The sequence below is a fragment of the Cyanistes caeruleus genome, chromosome 7 (genome assembly GCF_971803275.1).
Source record: "Cyanistes caeruleus chromosome 7, bCyaCae1.hap1.1, whole genome shotgun sequence".
Lineage (NCBI taxonomy): Eukaryota > Metazoa > Chordata > Aves > Passeriformes > Paridae > Cyanistes > Cyanistes caeruleus.
The window spans coordinates 20,667,229-20,684,197 of record NC_141707.1 but is presented as its reverse complement, the minus strand read 5'-3'; the positions used below and the strand labels follow the sequence as shown (position 1 = coordinate 20,684,197).

The 16,969-nt window shown below is 36.6% G+C and overlaps 1 protein-coding gene across 9 annotated transcripts in view; it reads right to left on the bottom strand.

The window, feature by feature from the left end:
• The window catches only part of LOC111932070 (uncharacterized), a 76,386-nt gene that overhangs the window by 16,018 nt on the left and 43,399 nt on the right, over positions 1 to 16,969 (bottom strand). For 4 of the 9 annotated variants that reach the window (XR_015289269.1, XR_015289268.1, XM_086897831.1 and 1 more), the window contains one exon: positions 9,932 to 10,063. The gene's annotated coding sequence lies outside the window, so the exon portion shown is untranslated. Of the gene's footprint in view, positions 1 to 5,067; positions 5,273 to 9,854; positions 10,064 to 11,185; positions 11,344 to 16,969 lie in introns of those variants that run through there. The other 5 variants (XM_086897828.1, XM_086897829.1, XR_015289267.1 and 2 more) reach the window with 3 other exon arrangements.

Sequence of the window (16,969 nt, the reverse complement as noted above, 5' to 3'; positions counted from 1 at the left end):
GATTTATGCCATTCAGTTTTTCAGATCAGGCTGCTAGAAGGAGGAAAGACAGTATTCTTGTATCATAGAATTACATGCCTATCAGAGGACTAATTTTGGAGGGAGGAGAAGGCATCATCTTTCATTTAGCTCATTAAATGGTTACTAAAAATAGGTGGGACTAGTGAACAATAACAAAAATGAAACATTTTGTGAAGTTGTGAGGATTTACATGCTCAAGGATCCAGAAATTATCATTTGCACTTTCCTATTTAAGTATCTACAAATTAATATCAAAACCCAACACAATCAGGTCTATAAGCTCCAGGTTTACTTCAGTCCTTTTGTTTCAAGAACAATCACCAAAAAGACATTTAATTACTTTGAGCCACTGGCCACAGAAATCCAAATTACTTTGCATCTTTAAGTGAAAGTGCAAAATTATATAACTGTTTGAAATAAACAGATGTTTGTTAACCCCAGACTTTTATTACTTTATATCTCAACTCTGATGCAATCAGATACAAAGTAAGTTACTATAGAGTATTTCTGGTTCAGGATTCTTCTTTGTTTCCAGTGGACAGGTACAAAGAACTGAAACATTTTCAATTTCCCAATCTTTGACTGGCAGAACAAATTTAGAAAATATGTATATTTTTGGGGTCCATAATCTCATTTATATTCATTATTTTTGACATTGTGCAATTGCAGACAGTAGTTTGGCTTCCTCCATAGTCATTATGAGGTGCTCCAAATCTATTTAAAAGTTAAAGTGTGGTTTCATAAGGAAACTAATTTCAGAGGCAGCAGAGAAGGCTTTAGAGCACAAATAGAGCTTTCTCACCATCCCAGAGCAGAGTCTGGGTCCTGGCAACTATGACCAGTAAATGCTTTTCTTGTTCAATAATATATACTTTGTTAAAGAAACCAAAGGGCACTCTAGTCAGTCTTGTGGAATCATTAGCGCACATTTTGAATGGTTACAATCATTCAGCTTTCAGCCACATGCTTTATAATACCTTGCTAGGAGCACTATACTCACCATGAAATCCTGTACTTGTCATGACTTATTGCATAATTAAAATAATGTAATCAAAAACCTCACAGAAAAAATGTTGACTGAAAAATATTCACATATTACTTTCAGCAGAATAAGTTGACTAATGTGTTAATAAAATGAAACAAACCCAACTATCTTGTCAAATGCTATTTTTATCTCAGCATTTACATACATTTGTCATGAAGGGGGTACATTCTGAGTAAAAGGAATAAACACTGTTATGATTAAACATGTCTGACATGATGTTCTCATCTGAGCATCAGGCAATGCCACATGCATAGGAAACTTGCACTCATGCAGTCATAAAGCAAATGGCTTCATATCAAAATCAAACTTACAGAGAGCAGGACAGCTTTATTTAGCAAGGAGATGCATCTGATTAGATTTGTTCTGAATTTGGCCCTGAGCACTCAGATTAAAAATGTTGACACAAAGTTTGAAACAAGTATAGCCTGATAGGATTGAACACTGCATTTCACTGAGACCAGAACTTTTGTAAGGAAGGAAGAAACTCAGAAGAATCTTCTCACTGTCCACAGCTACTTCAGGACATTATCAGTGTCAGGAAATAAGGGAGACCCAGCCCCCTCACATTTGAGAGAAATGCTTGACTCCCTGTACCAGGAAGGACTTAAATTATTGCACTTACATAAACAGAGAGTTAAGAAAAAAAGGAAGAACAGAAAGACTAGTAAGGATAGGGACTGGAGAAATGGTGCCATTTCTCCCTTCGGAAAAGGCCAGGTAGATCTATATAATTATGCACCCAAGATCTTTCAGAAAGGACAGGTCTTTTAGCAGCCTTCTTTCCTCTACTCTCTGAAGGTACTGGAAAGAGATAATCAAGACCTGAGCTTGTACAGGAGTGTACACTAATGACTTGCCTGCTTTCTCTCTTAGTGCTGCTGACATTCAAGTACAATGCCAAGAGTATTTCTCACATTCTTGCTCCTGAATATGCTGGGAATCCTCTATAGTTCCTTTCTAATGAATACTGCCCTGCCCCCCAAATTCTTTAGTATGCTTGCCTAGCAGCAGCATTACCAAAAAGTTTAATTTTTTCCCTTCAGCACACATGTAGATACAATAAAATGTGCAGAGATAGATTAACTTTCTCAGGAGTCTCCTTGAATTTGCGTCTCTTCTCATGTCAACACTATTTAACACAAAAGTCTGAAATCATGATTGTATAAACTCTGCAGGGAGAAAAGAAAAAATGAACATGTGAGACAGAGTTGTACTGGCACCATCCTCTTGCTGTGTTGTTGATGATGAGAATTTGTGCCTAATCCATAGATCAGTTAACACATCAGTGACTTAATGTCAGTGGCAAATTAATAACATATCAATAAGTAATAGGAATGATTTATAGCAGTCTTTGGACTTGGACATTTTCAGACTTAAAAATGCACAGAAAACAAATTGTTAATACTAGCAATAAACAAGATAAGATTAAGAAAATCCTATTAGTAGTGCACAGATCAATAAATATATTCTTGCCTGAGATTAAAAAAACATACATGTTTCAGAATTTGATAAGCACAAAAGACTGATTTTATACAAAGCAATTTTCAGGAAAGAAGGCCTGTATACTTTCATAGAATGATGATTCAATAAAATGTGCAAGGTATTGAAACCTGAATTTAGCATATACACACAGGAAAATTTGTGGAAAATCTCTCTTGGGACAGTAAAAAAACCCCTCTAATAAACCAGCAATGCTTTACTATTTTATACCATTTTTCACTTATGTATTTCAGGTACTTTCAGGGGAAGAAAATATCCAGGATTTTTTAAGTTAAAAAATTTGTCTCTGCCACACAGTCTTATATAGCTTAAATTCTTAATTATCTTAGCTTCCTTTACAATCTTCTGTAGTCTGTTTTGCAATGGAATATGCCATTTTAATTATCCCAGATCTATCTACCAAACTGTCTTCATGTCAGTTTCTTGACCTTCAGCTCTAGCCTTTACCTGTTTGTTATTGGGAGTACCTTAAGGCCCAGTGCTATAATCCACAGAAAAAAAAAGTGGCGGGGAGGGAGAGAAGAAGAGAGGTTTTTGTAGCCACCAAAAAAGAGTTTTGATATTTTCTGGAAGACTTTTTTTTTTCTTTTCCTTTTTTTTTTTTTTTTTCTGATTTACTACTATGAAAACCTGTCATTTCCAATTCAGCAGTCTCCCTCAAAAAACTCAAAAAAGGGTTACTGTGCCATAGGATAACACAAAAAAAAGCTTGAAAAATCCCTTTATTGCTAATTTAACTTTATTCTTTGGCCAAACCCCATCCTGCAGTGTCTTAACTCAAAGTACCACAACAGAAAGCAAATCTACAGAGATGCAACTGAGTTCATAAAAGCATTCCTATACTCCGGTTTGCCATAAACCTTTATAGATACTTCAAACTAGCAGTAGTAAAAGAGAAAAAGAGCCAGCTGCAGTGGTGAGGGCCCAGAACAACAAGACAGACTTTTCTGTGGAGTGTTTTTAACATAGTTCATTTGATTCACAAAGATTTCAGGAAGCACTATAGGCACTTTTGTTGGTACATATGTTAGAAGGATAACCCTGTCAGCAGAAAAACTCCAATGGCACATCTCATCTTTTGTGATCAATGATAGACAAAGGGACACTTTTTCATTCACTGAGGTGGAAAGTGAGAAGTCTACCTTTCTAAAGAGGGCTCTGCTGTGTCTTTCAAGGGACTTATTTACTTTGGAAACAGGCTGTTCTAGAGAGATTGGAAAGTAGCCTGCCTTTATGAGGCTAACCCCCTGAGATCCACACAGGCACAGAATCGTAGAAACATTTTGGCTGGAAAAGACCCTTAATGGCTATTACCCGTAATGGTATAATATAGTATGTTGAAATATGCTGGACAAGTGGACCTGATCACAGGAGAACACACAATAGGAGAGACTAAAGGGCACAGGAGCAATCTCTTGCACAAACAAAAATAATTCAGGTATCAAAAATAGTGGTAAAATTAATCACTAACCTGCCTTAGAAAGAACACTTTGCTTTAAAAAGTCATCAAAATTAAAATCAGAACAAATTAGGTGAAGTGCATCACTAGCAAAAAGAGAAATATAGTGTTATATGCAATTCTGCCCTTGCCTGTGGATTTCTCTTTACATAATTAATTTGGGAATGTATACTCTTAATTTTTATATCCACTGTTGCTGATGAGATGTTTAATGTTGTCTTACTGTAAAAAGGGAGTTGCATTTCTTCTGAATTTAAGACAATGCAATAATTGCTTTCCCTGTTTTACTGGTCTTGATGTAAGTCACAACAACATTAGAACTGTTTAGATAGCTGATGATTTACCTTATTTTACTGCTTTCATTTCAAAAATTCTTGAACAAAATTAAGCAACCCTCTCGATGGACTATTATGTGTTTTTCTTAGAAGGGATTAACTGTGGTAATTTGTGAATTATGAAGTCTCACATCCATTAAATCCAAATGCAGAGCAAACTTAAACAGAGAACATGTAGTCATATATAGAAATAAGAGTGAATATTTATATGGTAAATAAATCTTATAGTACTAGAAGTATGCACATCGTAAGATGCTACTATATGAAGACAGATGAAGAAGCAGGACTGTGTTCCTGTCTGGGCTCCCCAGAATAAGAAAGAGATGGAGTTATTGGATGGACCAAATCCAGTGAAGTTGCAATTTTTTATTCATCTGCTCTTGTTTCTGATGCTAATGACATCTAGCCAGCTCATGCTAGGTATACTTTAGGGCTTTTTCTTGCTATAGAATAAAGTCCTTTCTTCAGTTTATTTATAAAAGTCAAGGAATGGTAGTTAATGCCCAGCTCTTGAAAAATGCATATCTGTGGGTTATTCTCTCCAAATATTTTCTACTTTTCTCCTGCTGACCACATCTGATCAACAAGATACTCAAGTATTTGCAGGGCCAGTCTACTGACTCTAGAAGGTAAAACACTCTGACTTAGTAAACTCAAGTTACATAAAACAATTCAAGTAAAGAAAATATCTGTTATGGTCATCTTACCTTTGTGAAAAGTTTAAAGCACAGTATAACTTGGAAGTAGAGAACATCTCTTTTATGACTGTGGAATAGCAATATTTAATCTCAAAAGAGAGGTTTATGAAGTAAAGTGCACTGCTACAGTCCAGTTTTATTACTTCAATATCGAAGGATATCAGTCATGTGTTTCCTGAAAACTGCTGTCATTGACTTCACATTTCTTGTTACACTGAATAAATAAAATCAAGAGCAAACAAAATTTTAACTGGTCATACATATATATAGCACATGGATTCTGTGTGCTTCTGTCTCACTTTTCTGGTTGCTTAGCTTGAGAAACAGACCAAAAAAGGATAAAGGCTATTGAGATATGTCAACCTCTATGACTTGAAACAAATACTTTTTTTCTGTCACAGTACTCTTTCCTATGTTTCCTTGCTATTTTAGATCATGAATTTGGAATAGCAATTATGACTGTACCAGCAGTAAGCAGTAAAATAACAAACAGACTCTTCTCAGTTTTTTCTTTCTATACAACAATTCTTCTGGTCTCAGTGAAATGCAGTGTTCAGTCCTACCAGGCTATACTGGGTTCAAGTTTTGTGACACATTTTTAATCTGAGTGCTCACGCCCATGTTTTCTTTGGAATTACTCTAGTAAGACTGACTTCACACACTTCTGAGATTTCTGCAGAAAAATACCTTGATCAACTGAAAAATATTATGTCAGCCAAAATCATGCAATACATACTCTTTGTCTCTGGGACTTACTGTGCCTACCATGTCTGCAAGTTCTACTTATGGGGGGAAAAAAAAAGCCAAACCTGAGGAAAGCTTGACACACTCTGGTAGTTTAAACCCAAACAAAGCCCAGCAGCTTCTCACAGAGCACATTTCATTCCAAAATACATGGTTTCCTAAAAAAACCAATAAAATTGCAAGATTTTTGTTGATTTGGTTGGTTGTTCAATTTTTTTTTTTTTAACCTAAGCTATTATTTCCCAGAGTCAGGTGTGTAAAACTGAACACAGGCAATCAGAACAGTATCATTTTGATTGTGATGCTCCAGGAGTAAATTTGGTCATGTGTACATCTTTCATTTGATGTTTCCATAATTCCATCCATAGTGCTGTTTCCCCAACTCTCCAACCACAAAACCATCTTACCCTGAAACAGCATATGCCAGCATTACCTCAAAAAATAAAGTAAGAATTTCCTCCATTTTTTCACCATGTGTAAATGCTCTTGAAAAACTCTCACCTGTTCCTCTCTTTTCACTTCGCCTCACCAAATTTTTCTGGCCTCAATCAAGGCAGATTTCTTCACTTCCTACCCAGTGATATTTTTCACTTGCTTGAAGAAATCCCTTCTCCTATTTATCAATCTCTCTTCTTTCATCTCCCGTGCAGCAGGCACCAGTGCTTCTCCTTGCTTGTCCTAAATCTCCCAGGCTCATTAGTCCTCTTCTCCACCCTTGATCTTCATCTTCTTCACCTTTGTGATTGTCTTCCACGTGCTTTCTGATATCTGTGACTTTGTGAAAACCTTTTCCCTTAGCACTGCAGTACTTCTGCTTTCTTCTGTGACCATCTCTGCATGATCCTCTAACCCTGCAGTATTTCTTGTTATTGCTGTAAACTGCTCACCTTGTACTTTGCTTGCAGGTCTGCCTCCATTGGCTTCTGAGGAATCAGACTATTTTCTTTGTCCTTTCCTGATCAAGATGCTCTGTCTTTCCACCTTCCACTCCATGAGTCATCCTCCTTTTTTGTTCTTGTGCACCTCTTAGACAAATTGATCCCACAGCTTTACTTAGAGATAATTAGTATCTCCCTCTTCCCATTTGGTGAAGTCTAAGTGATCAAACTTCCCTGCTTTTCTCATCAGCTGTTTTTATCATGCACAAGGAAGTTATTGTTCTTATAACTATTTCCAAATTTACAAAACGAATTTGGAGAGTGATAGCATTGCATTAAGCTGAAGAAACAAACATGTTTCACAATTTCATGTTATGTTTGTTTGTGCTTTTAGGGCTCTTTAGAAACACTACAGAATATGATTTTATTAGGTTGTCTATACTGCCATCAAGATTGAGCCTTGCTATGAGCTTTGAAGTTGGACATTTTTGCTTTACACAAAGCAGTGGTCAGCATAAGCACTACTGAGGTGACATTGCCCAGTCTGTATCTCAAGCATTTTCAGCTCCTATCTCAGGACTAAAATGATGAATCAATCTCTATGTCTGCTCAATACCTTGACATCTTTCTTTCTTTGGAAAATAAAGGTTAGCAACAGGATTTCTGAAAAACAAACACTTATGCACATCAACCTGAAGGGCCCCTAATTATTTTTATTTTGTAATAAGGGGAGATAGTTTATGGAACATAAACTCCCCTAAAAGGATACAGAAAATATACAATAATTTCATATTTCTGGCTAAAATATTTTCAGCTGAGCTATGTGAAGACACAAACTAACAAGGACAACCATTCTCAAACAACCTCTTCTACCACCAATTGATGCCAACAAGAGACACTGCATTGACTTGGATCAGGTCCAATTAGGTGGAAACAGTATGTGCATGGTCCAGCACTCCAGTGATGAAATGGTTTGTTAGCAGAGCACATGGTTTTGATTAGTGGCCTAATGAACTAATTCCTTAAATCAACAGGAAATGCAGCATCTGGTCAGCACTTCATTGCATCCTCAAGCCCTGGACACATCTTACTATTGCTTCCAGCTCTCTTATGCTACCCCAGTGCATAAGAGTGGTAAGGAAGTAGTTCTTTTGAAGAAAAAATAAGTAGATATTAATATATTAATTACTACAAGCAAGACACAGGAAGTGTTGCTGGTTCCAACATTCTATGGATCAAGTTTCTGCCAACTGAGACAAAAATAGCTTAGGCCTTCTCTAGTTTTCACCATCCAGTATTTTCTACAGCATGTTCTTTGCATAACTGACCAGAGTTAATGATGTAAAACACATTTATTCATTCATAAACATATTTGTCTCTAGTAGATATTGAAGTACTTTATACTGATATTAACATGCTATATCTTATTGAGATGTTTGTGTCTGTGGCAAATAATTTTGCCTGCTTTTTACATAGTCCCCTGATCCCTACCCAAAAATTCTCATTAATAGGGATTCCATATTTCCACACAGCTTGTCAGTTTGATTATTTAAGTACTTATTCAGTGTACTAAAGACCCTAATCACCCCTTCAAAGCATGCAGCTCCATATAAGGCCTCCAATGTCTGAAATACATAAGGATCATCATCATCATAATAGCATGGCAGCTGTGCTTCCTATAAGCCAGAAAAGTTGATCCTGTACACAACAGACACACCTCAGCTACTGTGTGCCATCTGCCTAGTTAGCGGTTAGACAGCCACAGCAGATAGAAACAGCTGCTCCTGACAATATGAAAAACATCAGTACTTCCTTAAAGGCTTTGGCAATGTGGATAAACAATTTCAGTGAAAAGAATATTTTAAATTGCTGCAAATTTTCGATGCAACTGCTATTATGCATCACACCACAACAAAGTGATTATGCTCAGTAGAATGGATTTTGTTCAGCAACTCTAAGAGTGTTGAGGGATTTTTTTTTTTTTCCATGTTGCTTTTGGTTTTGCTTTTTTTCCTCAGTTTTATGGAATACCAGTTAAAAAGGGTAAGAGACAATTTTGTCCTGGACAAGGTTTCATGGCAAACTAAAATAATTTACTGTGAATTTTTTCCATTTCATTCTTTCAAGTAAAACAATTTTTACTTTTGCAAGCTCACTGTGGTCTTCACCTTGAACTACTTATTTGTTTAGGGAATTTATGTAAAGACTGGATTTCTAAGACACCTAAATACTGTGTCTGGTCTGCAGCAAAATTATTACCTATAATAAAGGAAAATAATGAACTGCTTACCATTGTGGGGATGGGAGGGTGTTTGGAAATGCAGAGAAACAGCACAATCCTTGATCTTGGCTATGTGTTGCCAAAAGGTGGATTTTACAGTGAGTAAATGTTAAAATGCAACAGATGCATAGAAAGATGACAGGCTATAGAGGATGGGTGAATGGACGTGCATTACACACACACACACTTCATACCTACACAGTTTTTTTCTTCTCCTTTGTTACTCCTTATGAATAAACAGAAAAGCTCTAGGTGTCTGACTCAGGAATGAAGCTGCTTATTCAAACTTGGGGGCTCTGTGCCCCCTTTGGAGCCCAGCTGGTTGCAGGCAGGAGGAATGGAAGACAGAACAGCTCTCTCTCATCTGCCTAACCATGCATAAGGCAGCAGACATTGCATGGTGCCTCTCACCACCTCCTTCCTGTCTGAGTGCTCACAGTCTGGACATGGAGTAGCAAATTACTATAAATAGGCACTGGTAGTGCAGAAGTCAAGCATGGAAAGGGTTAGCAGTACAGACTCCACCTCAGAAGCTGATAGGGAAATAAAACCTATTTATAGAAAAAACCCAAAAGCTATCTGGAAACATGCAATTGCTGTCTTATATTTTGTATATATTAAACTTTCTAGCTATCTCCAATAAGTATGAGATTTATATTAGTTGTGAAAAGATCAGTAATGGGAGGCAAATTAATGAGAAAACTGCTGTCACATTACAGCATACATTTTTAACAGAAGTTTTAAAATATTTGGACAAAATATCTATATATATATTAAATGTGAATTATTTAACTGGTAAATGTAATTATCTAACTCTAAAGCAAAAATATAAAAGGACAAAAATGGATTTAATCAAAATATTCTGTCATTGCCATACATAAGCTACCAGAATATCTTTTCAACAAATGAAATTATTCTTTATTTTATGCTTTTAAAAATGCATTAGTGTAATTGCTCTGCAACAAATTACCTTCTGTGCTATAAGCGTGGCTACAACATCCCTCGCATGTACATCAATTGTGCATATTGTCATGATGTTCTGATGATCACCAGGGGTGAGTTCCCCTAACAGCATGTTTATAAGGGCATTCAGTTGAGCAATCTGCAAAATAATTATATTTCAATGGAGATATTACACTGTGGGGAAAAAAAACCTATTATATGTCAAGTGCTAAATGGAGCAGTTATAGAACCAAGACACATTTATTGGTGCTTTTAATCAAAGCAAATAACTTTTGCAAACTAATAATGGTGTTGTTTTCTTACAATTTTAATTTTACTCCTTAATAACAAAAATACACTTTTCTGCTGGTTCCCAGAACTTAATTTCAGAACAGATAAATACTAGTCTAATACTGCACTTGGAATGCCAGTCTGTAACTGCACACATGATAAAGCTACTGGCGATTTCAAGTATCACATGTAGACTTTAAAACTCTGCTTCCAAACCAGTCACAATACACCTCATGTTTACTACAGGAAATGCAGGGGCTGGGGAGGGGAGAGAAACAACAACTCCTTGGGGCCTGATTGCCTTGATCATGATGACTTCTTTGTGTCAGAGGAACATGAAAAGCAGGATCCCTGGACAGCTTCCTTTATCAGACTGCTATGTAATTCCCCATCCTGATGGGAATGGTGACACTGAGGAGGTGGCCCAGAGTGCCTGTCTTCATGGCCCTGGAAGCCACTGGCAGCCACTATGAATTAGATTTATTCCAAGGCATCTGGACATCTTCATTAAAAAAGTGATTCTTCTGAACAAAAACAATAAAATATTTTTTGAATTTTTTTTTGGGGGGGGCGGGTAGTGGGAGGGAAGGGGATGGGGACCCCAGAACAGTCCTTCTAATTACACTTGCTATGAATTAACAGTAAGCACATATATGTTTTTTAAATGGTTGCAAGACAAATCTTTCTGACTCAGCCTACCAAATGTATTAAGGCACTGATTTTAAAAAGCTGATTCATGCAGAATCTCACCTTTACAACAGGAATGTTTGCACTGATGAAAGAAACAAGATTTTAAAACACACACATCCTTAGTAGATTGCTTCAGTGGAAAGTAGTGTAATTTTTTCTAGAGATCACTAGATTTTGGAATTTAAATTTTATAAACCACTAAGGTTTCACAGATTGGATTTACACCATAAGACTTATGTCTTTGTTTAAAATTACCATTTTTATACATTTTATACATTTTGTGCATAATAGGTTTGCATACCTACTAGTGATTGCAGACTTTCAGATGATTTCCAGCCATCCTCCTACATCCTTGAAGATTTCAACATCCTCAGCACAGTCTCAATATTTATCATATCAATTGTTTTAACTGATTTTGTAGTTTGTTTTCACATGCTGTTGCAGCTTCAATTATTTTTTCTGCAAAAAAGTTGCAGAGCTCCTTCTAAATTCACCGTTATTCTACCTAATGTAAATACTATTTCCTCTAACATCTTAAGGAAGTAATTTATATGAAAATCATTACTAAGTGTGAATAACATCATAGGCTTTGTCATAGTGCTTGTGAAGATCTTCTTGCTAAACCTGTTTCCTGGAAAAATGTAAAACACACAGACCTGGAACCTGGGCAGGCCAGGTGACTACAGCTGAGCACCCTGGAGGACAGAACAACCTCTATCCTAACCCCAGGCTCTGAGCTACACGAGTTACACTGTGAAAGACCTCAGTCCTGTAAAACACACTGTGATCTGCCTGCTCAGAACACAGGTTTGTTATGAATAAAACCTTTGGTGTTCTGCTCTTTTCACCCAGTCTCCTTTGACTAAAAAGCTCTACTTCACACCTTATGTGAATTTGCAGAGACAGATGAAAATAACTCATATTTTATGCTTGTCTTCAATTGTGCCTTTCTCCCTGAGTTCTAACAATAGGATATAAAAGCCTGTGAATCCAAGAGAGAGGATTTAATGGTGGTTTACCTTGAATGGAACCCATAGAGTTCCCTCAAAGGAGATAAGAGCTATAGAACAAAATACAGGGTAAAAATCACCAAACTTAATTTTCCCCCAGTACACTGTTTATGCAGTAACACAGCTCATACACTCTGCAACGTGCAGCACTGAATGAAGCTGTTTCCTACCAGCTTGAAGAGAATGATTTTGGTGGGCTACATCCAAAGACACAGCAGTGGCTCGCTCTTCATATTACTCAGTGATTGCATATAATTTGGCATCACTGAAACAATTGCAGCTCTGAAAAGGTTGAGCTCTGGGCTATTATGAAGGCTAAATTAACTCTCATCACTTGAGCGAATGATCCATTCATACCAAGGTCAAAATCACTAGTTGAGCAGCACAGGAAAGATGACACTATAGCTGACTGACCTGCAGTCGCGTATGGATAAGACTTTATTATTCTCAGGCAACCTGAATGTTACTGAAAACATCAAATTAGTTACTTACTGCAGAAAAAAATTTAAATATCTGTGAAAAAAGTAAAATCCAACCTATCTGTCTTTCTCCTGCTCACTTTGCTCCTTGGGTTCAATCAGAAGCATGAGTGCTGTAAGTGACTGGATTTGCTGAGGCAGGAATGAAAGTTCAGGAGGAAAATGAGGTGAAACTTTTCTTAGTTTTCTCTTGAAAACTCTTAAACTAGCCTGTAGATCAGGCACTTGAGTGCACTAGCAAGACAAGAGAACAGAAAAGAAAGGAGACTAGCAGGTGCTAAAGAGAAACTAGAGTCTCCCAGAGAATACAATTTTCTCAAGGAAAAACGGTTGTCTTTTTATTACTTTTTCTTTCCTTCTCTATCCCTAATTTGAGCAGATCAAATAAGAAATCTCCATGGCATAGAATAGTCCAATACTGTTTTTTCTGAAGCAAAATTAATAGTTATAATAAAAAACTTGCTTCAGAACAAAACTTTTTTGTAAATAGTTGTCCAAAAAGACAAAATATTTCAACTTTTCAGTTACTATTAATCTCCAATTTTTGAGTCAATATCAATCTCTGCATCCATCTGCACAGTTCTAAGTTCTGATGCTCCATGGCTCAGAGGAATGGAGGATCAGAAGAAGCATTCCCCAGGCAGCCCATATTTCACATGGCACGTTGCTGTGTGACTGCCTTGCATCCCATTATTGGCAGCAGTGGCTGAACTACAGGAAGACAGCATGGTATGTCATGGGATACACAGCCCAGCAGAGACTAAAGTTCCACTGGGGAGAAATGGGAAATAAAAATAACTAACTGCAGTTTCCAGTATAGGCCCAAGGGAATCAACAGCATGAACTGTGGAGCTGCTTAGTTACTGGGACCTCTGCCTGATGCCACACTACAGTAATGACTCGGTCAAAAGCAGCTGCTATTTTTGATTGAAAAGATATGGTTTAATTTCCTTTACTTGACAGGAAATTTACCCAAAGCATCATTTTCCCACAGAAAATGTTAATGTCTTTCAGATTTATTTCATTTGTTTGGGGCTTTTTTTTGGGGGGGGGAAATTCTGACTAATTCTTTTTGATTATCCAAACTTCCTGCTCCTCTCAGGAGCCTAGGCTGCATGTCAGGCAATTCTGTCCATAGCTCAGTACACACTTGTTCTGGATCCTAAGCCTAGGTGGCTTTGGTTAGGCTGGCTCCTCAAATCTACTACATTATTTCATTTCCAGTGTGTGAGGATACTTTTAATTAGAAACATAATTCTTTACATTCAGAGATTTCTAATTCAGGTTCAACAACAATCTTTCCATCATCTTTACATAAAATTACACTTCAGCGAGCCTCAAGGGGAGACAGGAAAGAATACAGACAATATCCATGCTTTGTACAATTAGCAAATGGTTCTGGGCTAACAGAACGGACAACAAAGGTACCCATTTTCCCTTGAGTTCTCCTCAGAGCTGTCTAATTGGCTGTGACCTCAGGATCCACTGAGCTTCTCCTATTAGATATAACAGATAATGTGGTCTGAACAGGGAGCCTAAGGTCTGTAGAATTATTTGCTTCATACCTTTCAATTCAGCAGAACATCAGGCAAGGAAATACACTACTCAATAATCTGACATATTCTTCACAAAACACAGGGCACTGTAGTGTACATATAACCACTGTTTATACTGCAAGGTTCTTATTGTCACCAAATTTTAAGTAACACTGTCAGATAACTTAAGTACTTTGCACTCTGTTGGTAGATGTTGAAGAAGCCTACATTTGGCTAAAAACAGTGACTAAAGAACACAACAATCTAGGATGAAATGTTTCCCTGCTCTGAATGGTTACACTCAGAAATTATCTTCAGTAAAACAACTGCAGAGAGGAAGTGGGAATCATGAAGAAGTGGGACTCCCATCTTCCAAAGGGATCATAGAATCCTTCTGGTAACAGCTCTTTTTAGAACTATTTTTAGAACTACTATGGTAGGCTTGTTAGAAATATTAGTTGTTATTGAAAGAAATTAAACCAAAGCAGAACAAAATGGAGTCCAACAGCACCAAGTCATTCTTCTGTTTTCTATACTGCAATCTTTCTATATTATCTTACTTTCTAAACAGGTGTTTGACATCATCAGAGGAAAGATGCTGTCAAAATAAAAGTATTTCCATTGTTTTAAGGTCATTGTCATTAGTATTTTTAAAGCATCATAAGCCTGAAGTTCTAATCTGCAAAACATCTCTGTGCACCAGAACAATTCTTGTTTTGCTGAAATACAAGTTAAACATTTGAGCACATAGACACATCTGGTCACCCTTCAAAATAAGGAACAGTTGCTTCGATCTGTTACGTGCACATCTGAAGCATGAACACAACAAAATTACTTTGTTGATAAATGATTCACCAGTAAGGACATCTTTTCTCCAGATGGATTCACATTATTTTAATCACGATATTTTCCAACTCATTTATGCAAAATACTTTTGGTCTGCCAATTTCTGAGAAGTTCCTTGAACATTACATTGTCTTGATAATATACTAAGGTTATAAACAGGATTCTAAATTAACTCATTGCATTGCTGGCAACAGACTTGTAACTAGAAATTGAGTGTTTGTTTCCAAGAAGGGCTAGACCAGCATTAAGAGCTCTGGCCAGGCTTTAGGAAATTTGCTTTCACACAAGTTCTGAAAGTGTCATTTAAAGAATCACAGAATTTTCGAGTTCTCAGGTGTACAATAGAGCTAGTAGCACTTTCCTATTCACAGAAGCTCATATCGGGGCACGTAAATATATTTCTTATATTTAGAAAGATTAGGGGATGTCAAGATATATAAAAGGAAAGCTTTTTCCATGGAAACCAAAAATAGTTTGTGTAAAATTCAGTAGGCAGTTTTTGTTCAAACAGTTGGTACTCAAAGAGTTACAGTCAAACAAAAGCATATGACTGTCTCCCATTCAGTTTTCTCCCCCAAGAGATCTCAGCCATTGTCTCACCAGTCTTTAGAAAGCACCCCAGCTACTGAGACATTCTTCAATTCCACTTTGAGGTTACCCCATATTGTACAAACTATTTAAAAACTCGGTGACCTCATCCTTGTGCCCCAAGCCAAAGTGAAATTTTCATTGATTGCTTTGCAACATTTGGAGAACTAATCAATCGTGTATTAAAGTTCCTTTAAGTTCCAAATACATGCAGAAATTTTTAAGACAGGAAGAATGAGAATTGTTACCTTCTACACTTGTTTCTTCTAAGTTCCTTCACCTCCTGATTATTCATATTCCCAAAATGTTGGGGGTTTATTTCATAATTCAGTTTTTAAAGTAGGGTATGCATAGAGAGATATCTAACAGATTCTGGATTACTATGTATCCAGATGATATTTAATTTTTATAAGCCACACATAGGATGTTTACATTCACCATTGTGTGCATCCATCTCTTTCTACTGCCATTTCTCCTACTGCATTAGCTACACCTACGCAAATGTGTTTATCTCACAGTTCTCTGTGCAGTTGAACAATGAAAAAGTCCTCTATGTGTTATTCACCTGACAAATTTTGCCTCAGAAATAAGGCACAAACATTTCAGGAATAAAGTTATCCAAAATTTTGCAAATCCAGAGCACAACAACTATTGTGCCCATAATTGCTGGGTTCTGAATTACAAGAAGTTTTAATTTCTTAAACTTCAGCTCTTTTCAGATGCTTAATCCTTGATTGAGAAGTGCATATCCCATGTTGCAGTGCTTTGAAAGGTCTTCATTTCTTACAGAGCAGACCTTTGTGAACAAAATGACAGAAGCAGTAAAGAAGCAAGCAGGGTAGTGACTGCATCTTGGAATTTGACTTCTGAATCTTATGCGAAAGCCAGCTGGGTAATTTGCTGGTTATGGAAGAAAAAATAAACTCAGAGGGATATTTTCAGAAGTACTTTGAGATTTGGGAGTTCAATCCTGTAATACTTGTTTCCCCAATTTTTTTAATCCTTTAGTTCAAAAACCCTCTAATGAAGGGAATTTAACAAGCTACAGGCTCCTACATAATGCAGAGTACTCAGAACACGAGAGATTATTTCAAGTAGCGAAACACTGTTCATTAGGGAAATGATCACATTTGCAAATCTTCTGAGCTCCATCACCATGTGCTCATCATTTATTTGTTTCCATGGGGTTTTCATCCAATCTTTAATACTTGTCTATAAAATTTTAAAAAATAAACAAACAGCTCCTACTACATTCTAAGCAATGCCCATGGTTTCCACCTCATCAGCAGGTGAATATTTATGAATATGTATGGTATATAAATGCAACAATATAAGTTTCAACATTTAAAACCTACTGATGCTGAAAAGTAATTTGAGAGGATTTTCATCCTTTGTGCTAGAACTCTGTTTGTTATAGGGAAGGAATCTTTAACTTAAAGGATTGATTTTTTTTTTTGCCTGTTTTCAAAGTTAAAACACATTTCAAAAGTATTAAAATTCACAACTAGGAATCAGTTCGCTTCTTTCTCAATGTCTTTTCAGTAGCATTAATTGATGAGAGGTGTGCAAGTAGGGAAAAAATAAAAAACTGAGTTTTAAACCTGATATAAGCAGGTATGTCTCACAG